Source organism: Erinaceus europaeus, chromosome 12 (assembly GCF_950295315.1).
Source record: "Erinaceus europaeus chromosome 12, mEriEur2.1, whole genome shotgun sequence".
Lineage (NCBI taxonomy): Eukaryota > Metazoa > Chordata > Mammalia > Eulipotyphla > Erinaceidae > Erinaceus > Erinaceus europaeus.
In genome coordinates, this window is record NC_080173.1 from 19,087,477 (window position 1) to 19,100,341 (window position 12,865).

The 12,865-nt window shown below is 38.9% G+C and overlaps 1 non-coding gene across 1 annotated transcript; it reads left to right on the forward strand.

Moving 5' to 3' along the window:
- The first annotated feature begins 9,700 nt into the window (after window positions 1–9,700).
- Window positions 9,701–9,835, forward strand: LOC132542316 (small nucleolar RNA SNORA2/SNORA34 family). The gene has a single exon (XR_009553404.1). It is a non-coding gene; the product is annotated as a small nucleolar RNA SNORA2/SNORA34 family (small nucleolar RNA).
- Window positions 9,836–12,865: the final 3,030 nt, after the last annotated feature.

The window sequence follows — 12,865 nt, forward strand, 5'->3', positions numbered from 1 at the left end:
TCAGATGATTCAGTTATTAAAATACATGGCTGTAGAATCAGGTCTTTGACTGACACACTGATTCTGACATTTACTAGGTGGGTGGCATGAAGACAGTCATCTAAGCCGTTTAAGCTATAATAGCTTCCTTAACCTTGTTGTGGGGTAGATTCCACTTACTTCAAAGACTTAGAGGTGAATGGTGTCCCAAACAACAGCTAGCACTTATTTAAGGTTCAATAAATAATAACACTGATGGTGGTGTTGATAAGGAGAAAGATGGCAAGAACGATGTTGCTTATGTTTGCATAAAAGCAACAAGGGAGGGGGACATAGTTAATATGGCAGCTTAACAACACCTGGACGACTCTCAAAAAAAAAAACAACTCATTTAAACATGGGAATTCCAAGTGAGAACAGAATTTCCAGGCCAGTAGGAGAGAAAGTAAGTAAGATGGTATCAGAGTAGGATTCTCACATAGGTATGATGGGCCTCGACCTCTAACAGATCTCTTTCTCTGGTATCACTGGTCATCTCCATCAGAAACAACATCATAAACCTTCCTGTGGATCTCTACAGGACCTTGCCCTCAATTGCTGGGCTAGCTTCAAGGGCAGGAGAGAGAAGACAAGGGACTCATGGCTGAGCTGGGAATGCACTTCAATCTTTATTGATGATCGAGAATGCAGTGCAATCTATCTAATCTTCCTTCATTAAAAAATCCTGTCCTTTATATCTCCTGATGTGGAAGTGTCAGGAAGAGGAAGTACGTAGGATAGGGGGTGAGGAGAAGGATAAAAACGTGGGAACCAGTGGGATTAAACCAATGGGGATTAAACAATGATTATGTAAATAGACCACAGTGTTAAGCAATGCAAGTGAACCTAATGTGATGATCAAAACAGAAGGGGTCTTAGAAGCAGAATTAGAAGCAGACCAACACTCAGTGTACAACAACAGTGGTAGAAATTGCTCTACTTTGGGAGGTAGGCTGGGTCAACATACTCTGCCTCTCAAGGAAGACTGGTCCTGAAAATGAATGAAGCCTAGAATGTTCCAGCTATGACTGTGGAATGCGAGCTCAAACTGGCAGGGAAGTAGAGGTTACACAGGCTCCTGTGCTAAATATGAATAGACATGGGCCTCAGATCAGATTGATGGCGTCTACAGTTAAAGGTATTTATATACTTTTCCCATATTTGGGAGCTTCTCTCTGCCCTGATCCAACTTTCTAGTCCTATTTCCAACTCTGATACCATCTTCCCAGACTATACCTTTAACCCACCTGCATGTTATCTGCTGGGTTCAGACAAAACTGAGTAAAGTTAGGGGCCCCTTGGAATATACCTAAAATAGACTTCCTAGTTTTTTACAAAATGGAGACCACAAATCTTCATCTGCTATATTCTTACCTTTAGATTTCTAATTATTAAAACAATTTGTTCTGCTTTACAGCTTAATGGTTTTCAGCCACCAAGTTGCAGATGCTACCATGATGCCAACCTGACTTTCCTGGACAGAAAACCTCACCAATGTGTCCTAGAACTCCACCTCCCCAGACCTCTACCCCACTAGGGAAAGCCAGAAACAGGCTAGGGTATAATTCAACCTGTCAATGTCCATGTCCAGTGGAGAAGGAATTACAGAAGTCAGACCTTCCACTTTTTGCTCCCTATAAAGATCTTTGATACATATTTCCAGAGGGATAAAGAATAGGGAAATTTCCAGTGGAGGAGATGGACTATGGAACAATGATGATGGGAACTGTATAGAATTGGACCCTTCTTGTCCCACAATATTGTCCATCATTATTAAATCACTAGTAAAAAAGTAACAATGGAATTTCATATCTAGTTATTTCTAGCATGGAAGTCACTGGAGGAATGGACAATGTCTAATTTCTTTCACGTAATACTGTGCACTTAACAACTAGAATATGAATCAATGAGTTAGTGTTCAATCTTTTAGTAACAGAGAAAAAAATTATTTCACATATAAACAACTTTGATTTATCTTAGAGTCAGCCAAGTAGGTGTCCATATCTCGACTCAATAATTTGATGTGTGAACTTAGTTAAATCACATAAGTTGTTCCAGATCCCCTAAATGTAAAGTGACTATAATCAGAGAATCTAACTTACAGATGAGAGAGTTAAATAAACTAATGTATGTAAGGGGCATTAGCACTGTGCCTGAAACACAGTCTGTACTCAAAAGAAGTTAGCCACAGGGAGTAGGGCAGTAGGGCAGTAGGGCAGTGGCACAGTGGGTTAAGTGCAGGTGACACAAAGTACAAGGACAGGCATAAGGATCCTAGTTTGAGCCCTCAGCTCCCCACCTGCAGGGGAGTCACTTCACAAGTGGTGAAGCAGGTCTGCAGGTGTCTATCTTTCTCTCCCCCTCTCTGTCTTCCCCTCCTCTCTCCTTTTCTCTCTGTCCTATCCAACAATGATGGCATCAATAACAACAACAATAATAACTACAACAATAAAAAACAACAAGGCTAACAAAAAAAGGAAATAAGTAAGTATTAAAAAAGAAGTTAGCCACAATGCACTGCATAGACAGGTGACAATTTAACCTGCAAATACCAAAGTACACTAACATAAACCAGTCATTTGCACTCACATCACATTTTTCTTATATGATTATTCTCCCAAATGAAAGTTCAGAAATGTTACAAAAGCCTAGCTGTCTTACAATACCCATCAAGATGGCAAAAATAAATGCAGAGGCAAATTACCTTCCATGCAGTGCCCATAACTCTGACTCGGTAATTTGGTCTCAAGGCACCATTACAATCAGACATGCAAATAGCAGGTCTTTGATTCTTATAATTTCTGGTAAGGAGGAGTATTTTCAATCTGCCGCATTTGCATCCATTTAGATAATGATGATGATGCCCACAGATCTCTTCCATTGCACTCTGCCTTTCATTCAAAGATTCAGGCCCAGAAGTACTTTCAGAGACCTCATTTATAGATTAATTCCATCATTATGGAGCTGCAGGAATCCCTGGGGTAGCAAGAAGCACATATTAACTTTTGCCAATGACACTACACAAACAACTGATTATGAGCTCCAATAGCAAATAACTCATGCAATTAAAAATATAAAGGCAATGCAAAAGCCAGAGAGAAGGAAACAGAAAGCCACAATGAGTAGAACTATAATTTAACTACAGATTCAAAATATTAAGACCTGTGTAGGCTAATCTTATTGGCATTCTGAACTTCACAGAGAGATTGTTTGGGGAAATGACTTAACAGGAAGGAAGTATCCACCTCCTTTGCCACCACCCACACCTCCTGTCATTTGACAATTCCACAATGGAGAAGATAGAGAATTAAGTCAGCTTTGTGCTTCCTTTACATAACACATAGGTTCAAATCCTTCCAAGCACTGATATTTTGAAAGCATCTCCTACTCATAAAATGAAAACAGGACAATCTTGTTGACTATTCCACAAGGACATACTTGACTACTCTCATTTAACCACTTCTTAAATTTTTATTTTATCTATTCTTTTATATACATGGAGAGAGAGAGAGAGAAACTGAGAGTTAATGGAGAGACCAAGAAGAAAAGAGGAAGAGAGACCTGAAGCACTGCTTCACCACTCATGAAGCTTTCACCCTGCAGTTAGGGACCCCAGGCTCGAACCTGGGTCCTTCTGCATTGTAACATGAGTGCTCAACCAGGTACACCACTACCTAACCTCTTCATTTAAACTCCTAAGTCCCCCTATTTTCCTTGATTTTGTTTTTTAATTTTTATTTATGTGTTTGTAGGGAGATAGCGAGAAAGGGAGAAAGATAGACACCTGCAGGCCTTCTTAACTGTTCTTGAAGCATCCCCCCTGCAGGTGGGGAGGAGGGGCCACAACCAGGTTCTTGAGTATGGTAACATCTGTGCCCAACCAGGTGTGCCACTGCCAGGCTGGCTTTGTTTTCTGTGTACTTGTCCTTGTTATGCAGTAGAAAAAAGATAGACCTTGGTTTTCTGAAGAGATTGAACTATTAGTAATTTTGTAGTGCAGTTATTACAGCTTAAATGCTTCAATGTGATGCACGAATAAGATAGAATATGTAGACCAGATGCTCAGAGAAATGTGTGCCCAAGTATCTACACACAGATTCATTAACAACTTAGCATTTGTTTTAAAGGACATTCATTGAATCTCTGCAGTGTATCTGTGAATCCTTCAACAGAAACACCACACTGATTGTGTCTCTTTCTAATATTCATTCATTTATTCATTCATTCATTAAACAATTATAGAACCACTGTGTTCCAAATACTATGCTAGGTCTTGCATAGGGTTACAAAGGTAAATGAGACACTGCCTCTACCTTTGGTGGATTCACAGCCTGACAAAGTGTATGGTAACTGTGTCAACTGAGCTATAAAACCACATTGAGGGTGTATAGAGGAAGGTGTGTTTAAGTGCAGCTCAGAAGGCTCAGGAAGGCACAAGAGGAAGTACTATTTGAGTCCAGTGTTTAGGAGGAGTACAAGCACTGAGTGGGTGGAGGGGATGAAATATTCCTGGCAGAAACAATAGCAGGGACAAAGGCTTGGAACTGTTAACACAAAACAAAACAAAACCATAATATGACTGAAAAACACCAAGGTTCTGGTTGTCTAAATTGTAGAATATGAAAAATGTTGAGAGAGGAAGCAAATAACATGGAGTTTTTAAAGTCATGTTTATAGGAAGGCTGGACTTTATCCTGTGGGTAGTGAGGAGTACCTTAAAGATTTTAAGCCTGAAAAGCAACACAATCAGATTTATGTTTTACAAAGTTTATTCTATGATCTATATGGGAAAAACAAACTCAACGTTCCCTGGTGTCTATGAAATCATTATCATACTCAATTTTCACCACTAGAAATGCAAAAGAAAATTTATATGAGTAGTCAGATCAGTTTTCAGATTACTCAAAAAGCCCAATGGAAAAGAAATTATATTTTTAGAGTAATGCAGTGTCTAGTACCCAGAGGGATATGCATGCAATATTAGCAGATGATGACAGGAGCTTCATAAATTTGAACCAAGAACAAACAGCTGCTACCTTGAACTAGTCATGAATAATATTTTGAGTTAAACCCTATCCTATAACACACTGTGGATCCCAGGGCCATCAGTGAATAGAAATTTACCATAAACATAGTAGATCCTAGTTTAAAACGACATGATGATATGAGACAGAGGGGAGATATTGCCTTAAGCAAAAACTAGTTGGAGCCAAAATTACCCTTGGAAATTCATTTTCTTTTTTTAAGTTGTTAACAGTGTTATCACTGTGACTTGGTACTTACAAGATAGTTCACACTCTAGGTGACCTTTTTTTTTCTCCCTTTTTCTTTCTTATTATCTTTTTCCTTTTTTAAAATAGAAACAGAAATTGAGGGGGAGGTGGAGGTAAGAAGGAGAAAGAAAAACACAGTGCTGCTTTACCAGTCATGAAGCCTCGCTCTTGTATCTATCTGGGGACCGGGGATTGAATCTGGGTCCTGGAATATGGTAGTGTATATGCTCTACTGGGTATGCCACCACCTGGCCCTTCTCTTGGACATTTTTTTTAATTACCCATAAAGAACAGGACACAAAACAATATAGAAGGCTGGAGTACTGTTTTCAGACACAATCTGGATATAAAAAGGCTTCTAAAGGGTACATATTAAAATGTAATTTTGTAGTACTTTCACTCTACCAGTGCATATTTGAATTTTCATTTATAATATGAATGTCAAGGTAACACAAAATAATCAATAATCAATAAAATTGGCTAATAAATTTAATGAAAGTGTAAATTAGAAGAACATTAATATTTCCCCACAATGACATGGGCTTTCTTATTTCTTCTTATTATTTTAATTTTTATTTATTTATTTACTATTGGATAGAGATAGAGAAATGGAGAGGGGAGAGGAAAGTCAAAGGAAGAGAGGCAGAGAGACACCTGCAGCATTGCTTCACCAGTTGTGATGCTTTCCCTCTGCAAGTGGGAACCAAGGACTTGAACCCAGGTCCTTACACACTGTGGTGTGTGCGCTTAACCAGGTATGCAATAGCTTGACCCCTGTTATTTTTTTAAAGTGTCACCCAGGGTTAATGCTGAGGCTTGGTGTCAGCACTATGAGTCCACTGCTCCTCATGACTTTTCTTTTTCTCTTCCTTTTCCTTTTCTATCTGATGGGATGAGAGAAATTGAGAGGGGCCTGGGAGATAAAGAGGGAGAGAGAAAGAAAGACACCTGAAAACATGCTTCATGTCTTGTGACGCTTCCTCCCTGTAGATGCGGAGCAGGGGCTCAAACCTGGGTCCTTTAGCATGATAAAGTGTACTCAACCAGGTGTTCCACCATCTGGCCTGACATAAGCTTTCATGTCTTGATATACTCTGCCATGTGGAAAATAGCACAATTAGAATAGGGTAATGAGAAGGTCTGGAGGTGATGTATCTCGGTGAATGCACACATACAATGTGCAAGGACCTGTGTTCAAGCCCCAGGTTCTCACCTGTAGGGGGAAGCTTCATGAGTGGTGAAAACAGTGCTGATATCTCTCTTTCTCTCTTTCTCTCCTTCTCTCTCTCCCTCTCCCTCTCCCTCTCCCTCTCTCTCTCTGTCCTTTATGTCTTTCCTCTTCTCTCTCAACTTCTCTATCTCTATCCTGAATAACTGACGTACCCTTAAAATACAATGCAGCCTGGGAGATAGCTCAGCAGGTAGAGTGCAGACTTTCATGAGTGAAGCTCTGGTTTGATCATTGTCACCACAAATGCTGTAGTGGTACCCTGATTTTTCTCTCTCTCATGAAATAAATAACTGAAAGGAGGAATGGGAACACTATCTGATTAATAGCTGTTGATAGAGATTATTCCAAACCTCTATTTCCCTCAAAATATTTTATAATTCAGTAAAAAAAAATGTGGATAAATCCATTGGGTTTATCTAAACACTTATATGCCCTACAGAAAGTAACTGAAAACTATTAATAATTAGGGCTTTGACTAAAAGTTTTCAGGAAGGACAGAATGCCAGATAGAGTAACTAGACAATTCTGCACAGCTGGCACTGGGGTTCTAGGTAATTACACCAATCAGAGTATTTCCATCTCAACATTTATACATGACACCCTCTAATAGAATCCACCCTCTTCCCTCATCTCTCAGCAACTCAGGTAACAGGTGGTTCAAGGCTATCAGCTGCCTGGCAGGGACTGCTGAGCCTTTGCTGGTCAGTCACAGGGGAGGATGCTCATTTAATTTCAAGGGAGAAAACTTTTTGAAACTTAGGTGGTTAACCTCAACTACTTTGTTTACTTTGTGTAAATAATCATCCAACCATGAAAGAAACATCCTTTGAAAGGTCATAAAAAGCACATTTATTTCTCACTATAATTTCTGTTATAAAAGGTGGAGAAGGTCATTTCACTAAAATGCCAGTCATCCAGGGAGACTGATGTACCTTTACATGCAATGCAGCCAGAGAGGTAGCTTAGCAGGTAAAGTACAGACTCCCATAAGTGAAGCTCTGGTTTTGATCATTGGCACCCTGAGTTTTCTCTATCTCTTATGAAATTAATAAGTAAATCTTGAAAAAAAAATCTCACCATCCTATGGTTCTTCCTTTCTTCTTTCTCTTTAAGCTGTTCCTCCTCTTTTCTTTCTACACTTTCATATCTCATAGTGCTCAAAAACACAAAACCTGGATTCAGGCACACCTGTAACTCATGTTGTTCAGTTGTTAAATGAGGAGATGTGTGTGTGTGTGTGATCATAGCTATTCCTACCCCCTAGGACTGATTCGAGGAGTAAATGAGAAAATTCACATTTCAGGTACAGTATGTGACCTATCACAAGATGAAACACTTAACAAACATTATCATTTTTCCAATTTGTTGTTATTCTATATTTCCCTGTAGTCTTCCAACACTTAGTTATAATTTACACTGTAAAGATTTTCCTATATAAACAATATTGTTCTAAAATATGAGAATGAGTAGTGGCACTGAATGCCATTGATCAGATAATGTAATTAGTGATGATTTATTGTCTTCCTAATTCTCTGGCTCTTTTGGATTTTTTTTTTCCAAAGCACTGCTCAGCTCTGGCTTATGGTGACTGGGGGGAATGAACCTGGGACCTGAGAGCCTCAGGCATGAGAGTCTGTTTGCAAAACCACCTTTCCTCTGGCTTTTTTGTAAGCAAAAAGAAATGCTACTTTACTAAGTGCTTAACCATATACACCTAAAATAAGGATCTTCCAATTTCAATTAGGCAAGAAAGTAAAAAATCAGTTTTTGGTAGAATACTTAGTATTCAGTATATAGATACATCTCCCTCTCAAGGAGTTTTACTATCTTAATTTTCAAACAAACCTTTTTTAAAAAATTTATTTATTCCCTTTTGTTGTCCTTGTTGTTTTATTGTTGTAGTTATTATTGATGTCGTTGTTGTTGGATAGGACAGAAAGAAATGGAGAGAGGAGGGGAAGACAGAGAGGGGAAGAGAAAGACAGACACCTGCAGACCTGTGAAGGGACTTCCCTGCAGATGGGGAGCCAGGGGCTTGAACAAGGATCCTTATGCCAGTCCTTGCACCTTGTGCAACCTGCGCTTAACCCGCTGTGCTACAGCCCAACTCCCTCAAACAAACATTTAAATAAATGATTTCATGTCTGAAGTGACACTGCCATAGGGCTCACAGTTAAGAGTGGGGAAAAATGGGGCTGAGTGGTGATGCACTCAGTAGAATGCACACACTACCATGAGTGAAGACTTGGATTCAATTTCTCAGTCTCCACCTACAAGGGGGAAGTTTCACAGGTAAGTGGAGCAGTGCTGCAGGTGTCTCTCCTTTCTGTCTCTCAGTATAAAAAAATAAAACTACTTGGGATAGCAAAGTTGTGCAGGCACTAAGCCTCAGTGATAACTCTGGTGGGGAAAAGAAAAAAGATGGAAACAACTTTGTCATTTTAAAAAGAATTTCAGCTTATAGTTTGAAAGATGATCATTATTTGACTTCTGAAACTATTTAAGCTACTAAGTAGTGATGATGACATTGATAACAGAAGAAACCACTATCATGATTGAGGACTCCCAATATATCAAGCTCTAGTTTAAGTATTTTGAATGTGTTAATTCATGTACTTTTCCAGAGAATCATTTGAAGTAGGTATGTTATGTATGAGCATCAAACAGTTGAAAAGTCAGATACTATTTTCTCATCTATATGTCTACTGGTGAGCATCATAGAAATAAAGATGAAATGCAATAAAACTTTGGTATATCATTAATATTGCATGACAACAGAAAGACAATGATTACAACTTTCATTTCATAGTAGAAAAAACTCCAGACATGTTTCTGACAAGACAATAGCAGTTATAGCTTACACTTGAATGTTGTGGTTTCCAAGTACTAGAAAATTTCTGACAAACACTAACTATCCAGTTTCATAGATGTCTCCTCACATGTTCTTTATCAAGTGAAGGAACACATTCCCTCCTTCTAGCAAATAATAGAGTGATTTTTTCAGAAATAAAAATTGTTTTGAAAATAATTTTCAATGAGGAAGATGACTCCTGACCTATAGAGAATGCCTAACACAGAAACAAAGAATAAATTTAAAAAAAAACCCTCATCCCTGAAGAGGGATGGGGGTAACTGTGGAGATTTACTTTTCAGTTGTGTCGTTAAAAACTGACATGGATGGGCCCTGAATCAAGGCTAACAGCTGCAGCTGTTGGTTTCAAACAGGAGCCAAAAGAAACGGTCTTTCTCTGGTCTGTTGATTATTTCAGCACTTTGGAAAAAGGAACGGTCAATTCATTAGGAAGAAACATCTGAACAGAGGTCAGGTGGCACACCTGGTTGAGTTCATACACCACAGTGCACAAGGACCTGGGTTCAAGCCCCCAGTCCCAATCTTCAGTGGGAAAGCTTCACGAGTGGTAAAGTAGGGCTGCAGGTGTCTCTCTGTCTCTCTTTCCTTTTCTATCCACCAAGCCTCTCAATTTCTCTCTGTCCTATTGAGTTAAATAAAGTTTAAAAAGAAAAGAAACATCTGGACAGAATAAGATGGACATAAGTTGAGAAACAACAGAAACAAAGTAGAACTTGGACTGGGTTTGGTGTATTGCACCAGAGTAAACAACTCTGGGGTGGGCGTCAGGGATAGCAGGGGTGGGGGTGGAGGGGTAGTAGGGGTGGGCGATACAGGTTCTCATGCATGATGGTAGAAGAGGACCTGGCCTGGGGGTGATTGTTATGCAGAGAACTGAGAAATTTTACATATGCACCCACAATTGTATTTACTGTAAGCCATTACCCTACCAACAAAAAAAAAAAAAAAAGATGGGTCAGAGAGGCTGCTTGGTGGTGTCATATATGTTCAAACCCCTTGGTTTACTCCACAGCACCATTTGAAAAACATTTTAAATAAATAAATAAACATAATAAAAAAGAAAATGGCTGCCAGGAAGTTGGGCAGTAGCACAGAGGGTTAAGCGCAGGCGGCATGAAGCTCAAGGAACAGTGTAAGGATCCCGGTTCTTGCCCCCAGCTCCTCACCTGCAGGGGAGTTGCTTCACTGGTGGTGAAGCAGGTCTGCGGTGTCTATCTTTCTCACCCCCTCTCTGTCTTCCCCTCGTCTCCATTTCTCTCTGTCCTATCCAACAATGATGACAACAATAATAACTACAATAAACAACAACAACAAGGGCAACAAAAGGGTATAAATAAATAACTATTACAAAAGTAAAAATAAAATGAAGAAAAGTTTCTCAGAATCCTACCACTACAAATAAATCACTGAATCATTCTAGTATATTCCTTTTTGTAGTTTTAAACATCTTTTGTAAAGTTTTTACTTAGAGCAAATATTACATTAAATCTTACTTTCTCATTTTATATTTTATTAATTTAGTTAAGCTGCATGGATTAAGAATAACCAAATGGGGAGCCAGGCGGTGGCACAGCGGGTTAAGTGAACGTGGTGGAAATTGAGCGGACCAGCATCAGGATCCTGGTTCGAGACCAGGCTCCCAACCTGATGGGGGGTCGCTTCACAGAAGGTAAAGCAGGTCTGCAGGTGTAAAAAAAAAAAAAAAGACAGAAAGAAAGAAAGAGAGAGAGAGAGAGGGAGGGAGGGAGGAAGGAAGGAAGGAAGGAAGGAAGGAAGGAAGGAAGGAAGGAAAGAAGGAAGGGGAATAATCAAATGCAGAGCTCAGGTAATAACTAGTAAGCTATGAGCCCTTAGAATATACCTAAAATAGACCTACTATCTTTTTCCAAAATAAAGACCCCCAAATCTTCATTTGCAATATTCCTGGCCTTTAGGTTCATGATTAGTCAATTTGTTCTGTTTTATATCTTAAGTCTTTTTAAGCTACCACTTTCCAGATGCTACCATGATGCCAACCTGAATTCCCTGGACAGATGACCTCACCAATGTGTCCTGGAGCCCCACTTCCCCAAAGCTCTGCCCCACTAGGGAAAGAGAGAGGCAGGCTGGGAGTATCGATCAACCTGTCAATGCCCATATTCAGAAGGGAAGCAATTACAGAAGCCAGACCTTCCACCTTCTGTAACTCATAATGACCCTGGGTCCATGCTCCCAGGGGGATAAGGAATGGAAAAGCTATCGGGGGGGGGGGGGGGGAATGGGATATGGATTTCTGGTGGTGAGAATTGTATGGAACTGTACCTCTCTTATCCTACTGTCTTGTTAGTGTTTTCATTTTATAAATAAAAATTATAAAAATTAAAAAAGAATAATCAAATGAATGAATGATTCATAAAAAGTTTTGATGAATTTTTTTTTACATATTCTTCTGACTCTTTCAGTGGGGTACATATCTAGACATGGAATTGTTAAATTAAAAAAAAGTGTATGTTAAAGTTAAATAATGTTAAAAATCGCATGATAATGTTAAGCATTTCAAATAATGCTTGAGTCTTATTCTCATATTGGCTATCCAAGAGAAAATTTAAGAGACCTTTTCAGTTCCTTCCAGTTTGCAAAAGGCAGCTGACCTTTCTTAGGTAACATGAGGATTAGCTTACTCCTATCTGTCTTGCTTGTCTCCTAGTTCCTGTCTCCTAAGGGAATAATAGTTTACAGTCAATAGCTTGACTTTGAAATACTGTTGCTAACTCCTGCAGAGATTCATATGGGCATCCCAAGTTAACCCAATTGGTGAGCCTTGCCGCATTCTGGGAAGAAGGTATCCCTGCTGACTGATGACATTTACAACTGAAAGTAAAAAAAAATGTATGTTGCTGCTGTGAGGTGTCTTAGGTACTTGCATTGTCATCTTTGTTTCTAGAAAGAAACAATCAATTATTCTCAGACTGCTTACTGTGACATCTGGGATAGATATATATTCTCTATGTACTTCCCTGGAAATCTAGCTCTTCAAGTAAATAGAAAGCAGAATTGCTTTATTATACATGGAAAAGCATCACATCCTGGGCCTCACTGATACCTTATATTTCAGAATGAATCAATTATTATTTTAAAGTCTTTCTTGCTTTATTTAGTTAGCATTACCATATGAAAAGGGAAATTTTTAGTGATTCTATCCTCTGAGGTAACACACAGCACAGATGTACTAAGGACATGTGGTTACAGAACATTTTCTATTTGATACACACGATCTCATTGCATTTTAATTATATTCACTCTTTGGTATCTAGGCATGAGAAGAATATCAATGACATTTGAAATGTTCCAAAAACTGAAAAAAAAATTAATCCCCAAAGTGTGTGTTTTCCTAAGAGATTAATTCAGTGGCTTGGCATCATATAACCAGAAGCAAATTTTGATATTGGGATGAAAATTGACAACACTTTATTTGAAACACAAATAAGGCGT